The sequence below is a fragment of the Pseudopipra pipra genome, chromosome 6 (genome assembly GCF_036250125.1).
Source record: "Pseudopipra pipra isolate bDixPip1 chromosome 6, bDixPip1.hap1, whole genome shotgun sequence".
NCBI classification, from domain to species: domain Eukaryota; kingdom Metazoa; phylum Chordata; class Aves; order Passeriformes; family Pipridae; genus Pseudopipra; species Pseudopipra pipra.
The window spans coordinates 3,064,704-3,078,171 of NC_087554.1; the positions used below are offsets into that span (position 1 = coordinate 3,064,704).

Here is a 13,468-nt window from a genome sequence, read left to right on the forward strand (position 1 = left end):
TTGGCCATGGTAGCTGAGTTTTAAGGGGATTTCTGAAGTCTCTGTGATATACCCAGAGTATCTCCTGGGCCTTTGGGCAATGGTGCATTTGTAAGCAAAACATTTCACGTGTTTGGGGAGTAGCTGTGGTGACCTGCCCTGTCTGCTCTGGCTCCAGACTCTCCAGCTGGAGCAGCAAAGAACTGTGCAGTTTGCAGATACACTTGGACTCTGTGAGTGGCAGAACTTTAACAATGGCAGTTGCATTCCACTGTTCTCAGTCAAGGATTACACTGTTCCAGTGTAGTTTTTGGACGTGCGCCCTTAGTTGCTTTTATTTATGAGCCAACACACAAGTAGATGAACAAGAGGAAAAGCTCTGCTTTGTGTGCTGAGTCTTACTGGCATTCCTTGCTTTGAAGGGCTTCTACATGCAACCTGAAGTTTGTGTGGTCTAAGGAAGGCCTTGTTCTGTTTGGATTTTTAGTTAAAAGGCGTAGGTTTGGTCCTGGATTGGTCGTGCTCCCTTGCAGATGGAGACTAGGAGCCAGGCAGGCTGTGGTGAAGCTGCACTGTCCATGCTGACTGAGAAAAGTCTGCTGGAAATGAAGCCACAACTTGTACCCATCTCGATGTACAGCATGTGCTGTATAGAATAAACACATCCCTGGGCCACTTGAGGAGCCATATGCTACTAACTGAGCAGCATTTTATTTTTGGAGCTTTGTTATGTGGTGTGATCCCTCAGCTTCATCTCCTCCCTCGCTGACTTGTTACTAATGTATTGCTTAATCAATAAACACTGTAATCTCTTAAGACACTTAGGTCTTCAATCTAAAGCTCCTGAGGCAACACCATATACTTCTTAATCAGTACTTCTCACCCTTTGGTATAAAGCTTTGTAATTCTGGGCAGGTTACAGGCTTCCTGTGCTGCCTCTAATGCACTTCCAAAACCTTTGGCTACCAGAGAGCAGTGTGGCAGGAGTTACATGAGCTTTTTTCTTGCTATAATGTAGGGGAAGATGGTTCTCATTCTAGGATGAGTGTTTACTAAGAGATACAAACCAGCGTATAACTTCTAATGCTTGTTGCTGTTAAAAATAGGAATTAATAAGAAGGAAATCTAGTATTTGCATTTAGATCTGATCCTCAATAGTAGCATAGCCATGGGCTGTTTATTCTTGGTCTACATCATCTAGACTAAAAATAGCCTTCCTGTCATTTTATTGGCAGAGTTTTAGCTACTCCTTTAATTCTGTTTAAAAATGGATAGAGAGAAAGACAGCATAAATATTGAATGTGTGCAGATATTCCAGTAAGTAACTAAAAGGAGATTCCTGATGCTTTGCAGAGCTTTATAATTAAATGGAATTCATATTTTGTTTGAGGCAATTTTTAAATTAATATAATATTTAAATGTATTAAGGGGGGGGTTGTATTTATGTCATTAAAGTAGCTACTTTTAAATAGGTAGGCATTAATGTATATTTATTTTATTAGTGTCCTGCTTAGGTTTTGTTCTTTTTAGGTTTCCTTTACATTTTGATAAGGAATTACTGGCGAGGTATTTAATTTCTCATCAGTTAAATGAAAAGCCACATTATTTCTAATTTTTCTATTAATAAAGTGAATTTTTGCAGAATAAGAAGACAAATCACTACTGCCTGCTAAAGTTTTCAGCAACAGTCTGAAAATTTCTGGTTGGTTATGGTTTTTGAAAACCTGTGGAAACAATGAAAGAAGAACTGGCTTTTTTGTGTTCTGTCTGTCCTACAAAAACATGGGCTGCTTTAGAAACTCTCAAGGCCAGAGTTACAGTGTAGAAAGTCACAGTTTGGAAATGGAAGTGCATCTGTGTTGGTTTTCTGCTGATCTGAAAAGGGCATTTTGGCTTTGAAAGAGCCCTGAGAGTTAGATTCTCGTTACTGAGACACCCCTAACCCTACAAAGGAGAATTTTTACTGTGTTAGTAGAGTAAGGCTCTAAGGTAGAAAGGTTACAGTGAAAGGATCTTGTCAGTGGATTACTTATGATCTTACATAAGAAGCACTTTTTCCTTTGTCTGAACTAAAGATTCTACGTGTTCCATGGTCTTTTCTGGTTCATCTACACCATGGTGTGAATTTGCCTCCTTTAGGACAAGGTTATCCTGCACGTTCAGTGTAGTTGTCTGTGCTCACACAAATAGGAATATCTGGAATAGTTTTTTGCAGCTTCTTTCTTTTTCATTATTTTTTTAATCCAGTTTTCATCTCGAAATTATGTTGTTACTTTACAAATTGATCCGAAAAATCAGCATTTGTTGAAGGTGCAGTCAGAGAAGTGGTGTTTGAAAGTTAAGTTACGTTAACCCGTTGCTTTTGTGGAAGGTTGGTGGTGGTGTTACAGTCGAGATGATGAAAAGAAAAGCAATGAATGCTTCAGTTTTTACATTAGAGCATCCAAAATAAAGTGAATATTTGCATTCCATCTGTTGCAAGTGCACAGCATTGTCACAGGGGGGTATCAGTTTTCAGAACTCATCATCAAATCAGAATATTTACTAGTGAAAATCAGGCATAACTAGAGTATTGTTATACGTACATTCTAGACTTTTGGTAAAAATATCTATAAATAAAGCAGATTTTGTAAAAAGTCAGGAATAGTCCCTTAGAGATTTTTTCTTTTTTTTTAGAGAATAATCAGTGTTTACATGAAGTGTTTAGGATTCAAACTATTTTATGAGGGTTTTATAACCTTTTTTTTTTCCCCCCTAAAAAATGGTATGGTTCCCTACAAAATTACGTTCCTAAAAGATTTACTGTCCTCAACATTAAAAAAAAATTGTAAAATTATTTTCTATCTTGAAAAATCAAGAAAAATCAACCATTCTTGTTTCAAGTTTCATCTAATACATTGTTCCGTATGGTTGTATGATAAACACATTATTCCTTGAACAGGAATTAAGAGTAAAGCTGCCAGGAAGGGGTTTTGTTTTCAGAGTAGTTCCCGCCTCATGTTTTGTAAGAGATTTCATGGTCCTATTGTAAAGAGTGGATGATTTAAAACGTGTTCCCAAGATAAACTTTCCCATTGTCATTAATGAGGATGGATAATACTGAGTGACAAGTGCATTAGGAATGACACAGAAAGAGCTGTTAGATTTGTCAGAGCGTATCACTTCAGGCAATGAAACTTGAGGACATTCTCTTTTAGCAATTTTTTGCTATTTATTTAGAGAACCAAGGATTGTGATTGCTCACACAGGTGGATTTTACTGTTTAGTTCATTAAATATTTAGGTACCTTTGAAAAGGCAAAGGTGATAAATATGGAGCATTATACTCCACTCTAAGGGGTGCCAATGGTTGCATTACTTACAAATAATTCAACAAAACTAATATATCTTTTATTTGATCTTAAAATGTTTATTTGGGGGATAATTTTTAATTTGCAATAGTTTTACCAAAAGGGAGTATTTAAAGTTATATAATGAGAAATGCTCCGAACTGTCATAGTGAAGCTTCTGGGATAAAGAAGCTTAAAATTAGGACGCTATACATGTAATTTACATCGACTTAAAAATCGTATTTCTCCGTAGAGCAGGACTCTTTAAATATTTATCTCTGAGTAATTAATAATGTATGACTTTTCCTGGTGTTTAAAAACCCTTCCAAAACTACAACACCGCCTATCAATTTCCATTTGGAACATGCAATTGGTCACTTTTTCGCCTTGATTCATCCTGCCTGGCTGCCAACCAAATTTCGCCTCTGTGTACCTTCTTGACACTAATAATGACTGAGCTCCTGTTCGTTTGCGTGCAAGATTTCCCAAGCGGCAGTTTGGGGCTGGGATAAACTATCTATCACGATTGCCTACAACTAATCTGCCTCAACCAAAACCACCCCGTGATTGAAATTACATTTGACAATTCACCTCTCCTTGGCGTGCCTGAGGTGAACATAGCTACAGACCATCCCCGGAAGGGCATAGCAGCTCCTCCATATGTTGGGGAGGATCCTTTTATTTGTGTCAGGAGACTTTTAGCAAAAGCATGTATAGGCAGGGATTGTTTTTTATTTTTTTTTCCCCTTAGACTTCCTCATTTGCAGATGCGTGGCTGCTGCTTTCTCCTAACCACAGCATTTTGGGTTTGGGAAGCACTGTGGGTTTGGGAAGCGTTTTGTTATCTTTGTTTTGTTAAAACTCTTTCATTGAGGTAAACCAGTGCATCCAATATTGGATGTGTGGGAGATAAAAATCCAAGAGGTATTTAAAACATAACTTAACTGTTCGTTAGAACATTACGCTTTTAACAGACCAGCAAACATCAGACAAAGTACCTGTTACTCTGTTGCCCATCACCAAAGCTCACACCTGCTTGGAGCATTTTGGTTATACAGGACTGAAGTAAGAATGGCAAAGCAAAATCGTCTGCCATCTAAGAAATCTTTTAATTCTTTTTCCAAATTGTAAATTTTTTCATATTGTGCATACTTAGTGGTTTAAAGAGCTGTCTGCACAAATATGATCTGACAAAACAGACCCTTTCTTTCTGGGTAAAGTTTCCTTTTTTGCTAAGTATTGTCCTTTTGGTATGAAGTCACTTTTACCATAATATTTTAGGTAACAGCCTATGTCATGAAAAGTGCTACTTTTCACTAGTGATGTGTATGATTAGTTTTATCAGACATAACTAATTTTTCAAATACAAAGTTTCTGAATAGTTAGAGTAATAAAGTTCTATTTCTAGGTAGATAATTTCTTTTTGGTTTTTTGCTGTAGTTTCAATACATTGATTTGAAGATACACTGTTTGGATATATGTGTCCCTTCCAAGTAGAGATATTCAATGATTCTGTGGCAATGCAGATATTGAAGAATTGAACATTCTGGAATATGTTTTGATTTCTCACTGTTTTGTGTAGCAGTGTGTTTTCGCTGTTATTTTTGTATTCCAGCAGAGGCATAAAGATCCCCAGTCACATTGTCCTTTCAGAGAAGTACAGTCCATTCTTGTTGCTGAAAAGGGGACTTTGGGTGGCACACTCATAAAGGCCTCCCTATCAGCCTCGTTTTCTTTCTGACACAAGCCGTACTTTTCTCCTTGAAACTGAAATGCATTTTTAAAGCACTTTCATTCAGCAGATTTGAGTTCAAGCTGAATTAATAATCTTTCTGAAATGCTTGACGGCTGAATGTTGTACGTGTATCTATTTTAGTTGTGGGGAGGAAGGTAAGTAATGTGGTATCATGCTTTCTGCAGCATTTCCAGCCAACAAGTCCAGAAGAATCAGGACTCTTTTGAATAGATAAATCATTAATCTTGGTAACCAGCTGCTCTGAAGGCAGGGAAGAATAACTCAGCCGCACAGCCATGCTCAGTTCACTTGTTGCAGGAGCAGTGTACTAAACCTACCTGTAATTTAGGGCCTGCTTTCCATATTTATTCATTTATTTATTCTAATTGGTTTTGTTCTCAACCTTTTTCCTTTGAGTGTGTCTCTGTGGCACAACACAGTGCCCTGTGTAGGTGCTGCTCACTCTAAACCAGCTCTCATGGCTACAAAAAGCAAGATCACCATCTCAGACCCAGTAGACCAAGCAGAGCTTGACCTACCAAGAAGTTGGCTCAACCCACTTGGCCACAGCTGTTGGCATCACGTTGCCATGACATGTTCCAGTTCTTTGTAGTTTGGTTTCTAGATGGTTCCAGAACTTTTTTTGTTGTTGTTGTTCCCCTTGGTATTAACCATGACCTCTTAAAAAATACCTTCTTAAAGTTTTAGTCTGGATTTGAGTTTTTCTCGTGTGTTCTTTCCTGTGGGACATCCAGAGCTTTAGGTTATGACTTCCCATAATGACATTCCTCGTTATAATAGTTCTTGTGCACATCAGAAATAAGCTATACAAAAATGAGATCTTTATCAGGCCTCTGCTATAATGTATTAAATACCTGTGCTGGTTTTGTGGTCTATAAAGCAATATTGAAGGGCTTTAGGGGTGACAGAGGAGCTCCATCCTGTTACCACTGCAGTGCCAAAGAAATTAAGGGAGAATTTCCAATTTGAATTGGTGGGGTCTGCAAATTCATCAACAGTTTAAAAAAATGAAAAGGTCACATCCTGCTATTCATATTAAAGTAAGGATTGATGCTGGTTAAAGATTTTTCCTTTAATCTTGAATGAAAGGAATTTGATGCTGAGTTGTGTAAATTCCCAAAATGAAGCATGAATTATGAAGTATAAATTTCAGTGACTTAGACATTCTCAATTTTTATGCAAAAACTTACAAATCAGACATGACAGGCGAGTGCAGAATTAAAAATAATTTTAAAACAAAGAGCCTAGCAGTCTGGGATATTTTTACAATACACTTAAATCTAAATCTTGAAACACTGGTAAACTGCTTGTTCTTAAAATCATCGTCTATTAAAAAAATGTTATTTTGTTTATGATGACTTATGAGTATATATCTGCTTGTCTTGATCAGTTGCTTTGTGTTGGTCTGAGGCCTTTAGTGACTTCTCAGGGCTTAGATTTCCTTTTTTTGGTTGTAATATTCCAGTTTGAATTCCTTAGATAGTTTCTATGCAACAATTCCTTGTCTATCTAGAAGTGTATGGGACAGATTCTTTCTGGGGATGCTGAGTGGCAGTGACTGAAAAGTCAGATTGCTGGGTTTATAACATGCAGTTTTTGTGTTCTGGCATATTCACCCATATTAATTACCCAAGAATGGTTTGTGCCTAATGACTTCAACAAAAACATAAGATTAGTAATGTTTTAAATACATGGTAACTACCAACTACACTTTTTGGAACTAATTTTGTTGACCTCTTCCTAATTCTTAATAATTAGCCTTAAAATGAAGATTTATTCTTTTTTACTAAATCTGTGATCAAGATACCTTGTTATCTGCATAAATAAATTCACAAAATAAATAACTGTTTTAGTAGCCTTCTGAAGTATCAAGATGCATTTCAGTTAGGATGAGGTTGTCTCTTGGAGGATGAACAAATGAAAGTTTCCCAAGTTCAGATTAAATGTTACCTGAACATTTTTTGTATATACTTAAATATAAAGTAGAAGATTGAATAGTAAACTTTTTTATCATAATCCAGCTCCTGTCATGCTCTGTTGGATTTGGGATTGCTAGGTCCTATGGCTGTTCATGCATCCTAACTACTACAGTTGTGACAGCAATGAAACTTGTGGTAAGAAGTCATCAAGACGTTGAAACATCATAAACAGCAAATAAAGTTGATGCAAACCTAGTCTGTAATTCAAGTCTGTAATTCAATTCCCCATCATTTTCCATATCTACACACGCTGTGGTGATTTGTAACAGCTTTGTTATTATAGAAGTAATAAGAGATCACTACAATGCCTTTGTACTACAGAAACATGATTTTAAAATCCACTTGAAGTTAAATTATTGGTTTCAGAGACCAAAAATAGAATAGATTTTTTAATTCTACTTCAAAAAATAGTATTTTTTATAGAAAAGAGTATGTAATTCTCTCTATCATGTTGATAAAACTTTACAAATTATCCTTTGAAAAACCCTTAATGAACCACACATAATTGCAATTCCTGAGATATGACAGATGTTAGGAAAGTGTCAGTTTGGACTTTCAATTGACTAAAGACCTTATGTCTTCATCAAGAGAGCTATTAGAAAATATTTCATTGGCAGCATTCATACAATAAGTTTTAATGTTGGGATATACTTTCTATACAGTTTCACACTTTGTAAAAATGGAGTATATGTAACTAAATATAAAGTGCTAAATCAGGCCACATGGGCAGTGGTTGTGATGTGTATTTGTTATATAATTCTGTTTATACCTTTGAGCTGTGATCGCTGCTTTTTGGCTGATGTTCCCATTCACCCTGTGTTCTCCTTCATGTGCCCACCTTCCTCATGTTTGTTTTAAGAATCATGATAGGAGTAATCTTGCTCTTCTTGAAGAGTGGACTATATCATCTTAAAAGATCCCTTCCAACCCAAAGCATTCCATGTTTCTGTGACTCACACAAAGACCCAGATGTTGGAATGCCTTCAGCAGCTGGATTAGTGCCTTAACATCTTTACTGCTACACTTGATTAGTGACCAAACTCTTGGCTTGCTATGAATATGAACCCATTAACAAAAGAAAGCCAAATAGTCAGTCTTATGTCCTCAAGATTCAAAGGAGGATTCTCTGCCCTCTGGGATGGAAGTTCAGCTGACAACCAGAACTTCAAATCAAGCTGCTTCAAGTGCTGTGGGCACTGCCACTGACTATTTCCTGAACTCCATGGCAGCACAGAGTCCTTGTGACTTGGGAGTGTTGATTTGCCAAAAGAAATGCAATTGCTGGTTAGAAAACTGCTGTTTGATGAATTCTTTCACAATTGATGAAAGTTCTACATGACATTAAAAATTCTAGGCTTATCCTTAGATGTCTTTGCTTCTTCACAGAGCCCACGAAGACAAAGACACAAAAAAGCTTTTTGCACAGACTGAAACCTGTTCCTCATGAATATTCAAAGACTGGCTTCAATCACAAAGAACAGAAAAACTTATCAATCCAAGCACTTTTATTGATACAGGGCTACTGATTCAGGTGTTTCATCACAGTTCCTTCCCTCATCTCAGCACAAATCTATGAACAATTTCCCATTTTTGGATTTTTCACTTTGAGTCTTCTGCTGTTCTAGCACTTTTTTTGGAGATAGGTCTACTTAATACCATCAAATCTTGCTGCAGATTATGAAAGAGATGATTTATGGACACTGTCATCATTGCTTATTCAGTTCATTTTGTCATTCTGCTGTTACACAGTTCTCATGTCCTGTAATGTTTAGGGGCCCTGGTTCCATAAATCTGGTTTAAAAGAACACAAACCCATTGTCAGTGGGAGTCAGGAAACAACTGAGAGCCAAGGATTCTTACTCTTAAAGATTTTTCTGTGCACAACAGAAAGAAGTAAGTTGGCCCACCTTGAATTTAGGCTTCATTTGCAAGTTCAGATCCAGGATGATGATTCTAGCATCTATATGCTCATTTTTAGAGAGGAGGTTTGCTGTATTTTGATACGCAGGACATCTACTTCTGTTTGCTTCTTAGTGTGTCATCAGAGATACATTCATATTATAGTGAATAAAGACTCTTGTTGTTGGACTTGTCATAGTTCCAGAAGTTCTACCAATGTAGTAGCAAGTGACAGTTGTTGATTTGGATTACCATACCTCCTTCTCAGGACACAGGAGGCTGATTGACAAGGAACAGTCTGTCATGGTGCAGCTTGGACCGTGCAGTAGAGTTTAGACCCAAGGGTAAACAGTCAAGGTGTGCTCTCCCTGATGTTTAAGCTCTCAAATTTAATAGGGCAGGGATGGACAAAGTAATCATAAGACCATGCCTTCACCAAGATAGAGTTCAGGTTGGGTGGAGGGGCAGTTAAGGGTTTTCCTTCTATCATTCTATCAAAACACACAAAGTGATGTATTTATGTAATGTCTTGTAGATGACAGCAAGTGCAAGGTGTGCAAACCCAGCTTCAGTTGATGTGCTCAGACACTTTCATTCTAAAAACAATTATTAGCATTGGTGAAGCTCTGTTGTACAGACAGTGATAGGTGTCTGCCACACACACATGGGATGTACTGTGTGTTTCTGTTTAATGGGAAGCAGTTGACCTTTGGACTGGGACACTGCCAGTGAAGTGCTGAGCTGCTGGACCTGGACTGGGATATCTCATCAAGTGCATAAGGGCTGTGTACCACTTGGCTGAATGGAGATCACAAGAAAAGCATCTGTTTGCCAGATCTCTGTCCCCATTTCTTCCATCCTTCGTGCTGAAAGGTTTAGGTTTTAGTATCCCAACTGTGCCAGGCTCTGTACACCACCACAGATGATGAGTAGATCTCGCTGTTAAAGTACACCCCTTTTTCCCTTGCAATGAAGTTCCTTCTCATCAGTAGGAAGGGTGATGTGCTGCTTTGTTGAGTGAACCAGGTTCATTTGTTCTCCTAAGTCTGTCATCAAAACCCAGATCTCAGTCCCTGTCATTGGTCCCATGTCTTAGCTGAACAAAAGCTCATGATATAACTGTTCCAGTTTCTCTTTCTTCTCTGGTAAAATGCCATTTTCCTACAATGACCTCTTCCTCCAGCAGCCCCTCAAGAACCTTCAGTCTTTTTCCTCTGTGTGGTTGCCTTCTTCATCTTTGCCAAGTCCTGCAGCAATCAGAAACTTCTTGTACAACCGAGATGTACAGGAAGAGGAAAACCCTTGCATTTTCTCCCATTTCTTTTGCAAAGGGAAAAGAAGAAGGAAAACAGAGACAGTGTCAGGAGAGAAATCTAGAGAAGAGTTCTACAAGTTGTGTCTTTTGACCCTGTTTGCTACTACAGGTGAGACTCCGCAAGGAAAATTAATTTTACTGTGGAGAGACCTACACGTACACATACACACACCCCCTGACTCCATCTCTAATCCTTTGGCTGCAGCAAGAATAATGTTTTACATCCCAAACCTAAGAAGAGAAAACAAGAAATAGATTTCACAGATAGTGAGTAAGTATGCTGCTGTTTAAGAGGTGATATTTAAATTGATGTTAAATTGCAAGGACCTTGAAAACTAAGAGATGTGGTTTGTGTTTGCTTCAGCGGTGAAAAATGGGATAAAGGAAGGGCAGAACAACATTGGTGTTCCTAACCAAAATCACTGGACTAGAAAAATAATCTTTGCAGTAATGTTTAGAATATGTCTGGATTTATCAAGATGATAAAGAAAAAGATTGCAGAGAAATAACTCAAATCTTTGCAAGGGAAATATAAAATATACAGACCCAGGAGAAAGGTTACATATTAGGAGTGTTCTAAGGGAAAAAATATTGCTTTCTTCTTCATTTTTATGATGCTTTTTAACTTTTGAGAAATGAACCCTCACAATCTGAGTTTGCAGTGTCTAAGTGTTAGTGTTACGCTATTATGAGATATCCTGTTATCTCTTCAATTAAATCTCTTTGTGTCCATTATCATAGCCAGTATTATGTAAGCCGTGGATCTGTCTGGGGGTTTTTGGTACTTCCACATCTTTTTTTGGTTCCTTGGTTTGACTATCAGCTTTCAGCTGCTGAGTTCTCTGCAGGAATACTGCATCTACCCTGACTGTTAGTGTACATTTGATTGAGGCCTCATCTGATTTAGAAGTACAGTTTTCATGAAGAATGTTTTCAGAAACACACGACAGCCAATGTCAGCTCGATCTCTGTGTCCTGGTAGCCCTCACATAAATGAGTCAGAAAAAGCAAGTGACATAAACAAGCAATGTAGTTGATTTGCTTCCTGATTGGCCTATAAATAATACTTGAACTGTTTGATTTCAGAGCCCTGTGGAACAAACAATGTCAGAGTTAGCAGGAATACCAGACAGCCCTGAAGAATTCCATATATATATATAGATATATATAGATATATAGAGATACATAGATATATACAGCTGCCTGTACCAAATGGCAGAGGATAGATAGCATTATCAGGCTGAAGTTCATCATGGGCATTGACTCTGAGGTGTTCTAGTTCAACATTGTGATTCAGCCTGTTTTTCTGGCCTTCTGCCTTTAGAGGAGCTGTATTTTGACTGTAGGCAGTTTCCATGCAGTCATTCACTCTCTTTGGTAGTCTGCATGAATGCTTTCATGCTCAGCTTTGTCTGAAAATCAGATCAAGCCAGAAAGTTGTCTAGAGTGTGAAGCAGTTGTCATTGCATGACACAGTGGGGGGGAACAGGTAAATCACTACAGGTTCTTTTGTGTACAAAGGTTTCTTGACTATTAGTTTTTCCTCCTATCTGTAGAGCATAAATGTAGTGAGAAGTAACAAAAGAGTAAGAAATTAATGGGATCTGAGCTGACAAGGCTGAACACTTGTTGGGGTGTGGAAGGAAAGAGAAAGGGAAAAATAAGGGGTTCAGTGAGTTGTAGTTAAGAGGTGAGGACAGAAGAAAAAAGTGAAAGAAAGTGAGGACACAAGGAACAATGAATTGAGGCTTCAATTAAGATTATTAACTCTATAGCAGGTTTTTAATTCATTCTTTTATAACAGTGTCGAGGACAGGTTTTAGGTCACCCTTGCCTAGCAGAAAGGTAGTGATTGTAATTCCTTGAAAACAAGGTGGGTGGTATTTTTAACCACAATGCAAAACAGCCATAACATTTGAGAATGGTTGTTCTGCTCAGATGTCTTGATTTGTCTAGTAAATTTGTCTAGATTTGTCAGAGCTTCAGAAAAAAACAAGGTGCTTGTCTCGGTGGTTTTAAATTAATTTGTTCTTGCAACTGGGATTTAACAGTTCCTTTGAAGCAATTATTATTTTAGTACAAGTGTATATGAGATGCTACCTGTCAATGAGTACTTGGGGAATCCTCAGTATGCAGATCACTGACCTGATAAACTGAAACAGCTCCAAGGGAGTTGTTATGGTCTGTCGCATCAATGAGTATTTAGGGACTCTTTAATATGTGGATTATTAGGACAGTAAAAACGTCTGCAGCCCATTGTGTCAGTGCAGCTGTTCCACAGGAGCGTTATTGCACAGCCCTACCCAGTGTTGTACAGAAATAGTTGACTAAGCTTGTGTAGTAGCCATGGTTTTGCATTAAACAAGTGTATTTTTTAAAACATTTTCCCAAAATAAGAAATTCAGGCATTAAGCCTCATGCTAAACTGGTTGGGTTTGGGGATTGCATTTATAAAAATTGCCATTTTTCAACTGCACATCAAGTGAACGAGAAATTCTTGCGTTGAATTCTGTGCTGGTTCCTTCCCTGCTTTTTTGTCTGCAGTTTAGGAAGTAAACAGCAAAACTAACAGAAATTCTCCCATTCAGAAATGTCTATCCCAAGAACAGGCCAGGAATAAGTTATCACATAAATAATCCAATTTTTTCAATAGTTTTCTAGGTAAAGCAAATTTGCTACATCACATGAGCAGATCCATGTATGAAGTTGGATTCTTCATACTGATCTCAGAAGTGTCAGAAATTTGGGTTAGATTTTGTCTTGATTTTTTTCTTCCTTGAACTTTCTTCTATAATTAAAAGAGATTACCAACTTTCTTAAAAAAAGATTCTGATCATATGTACATGAGTAAAAATGGTGTTAGTTAGAACTTTGTAACCTGGTATTGAAAAGCAAAATTTGAAGAGTTAAAAGAAGCTGTGTGAGAAATTTATACAGGAAAATATTCATGATATTCACAAAGTCTTGCTTTATCATCTTGTGTGCATCTTCATTAACTCAGATCTCCAAACTTTGTTTATTTGAAGCATTCTTTAGGCTGTACTTGCTACTGTGGTTAAAATAAAATTTCCCTTTTTTAGAACAGTGTTTCATAAACTGTTAAAGATGCTGGAATATAGTAAATGTGCTATTACTTAGGGATAGTTTCATTTTTCTTGTTTGACACAAATTCATTTTTGAATGCTGAACCAAAGAAATTAGTTTCACAGATC

At 37.4% G+C, this 13,468-nt stretch overlaps 1 protein-coding gene across 7 annotated transcripts in view; it reads left to right on the forward strand.

The window, feature by feature from the left end:
* Positions 1-13,468, forward strand: part of ELP4 (elongator acetyltransferase complex subunit 4) — a 141,272-nt gene that overhangs the window by 72,240 nt on the left and 55,564 nt on the right. The gene's annotated exons all lie outside the window — the stretch shown is intronic.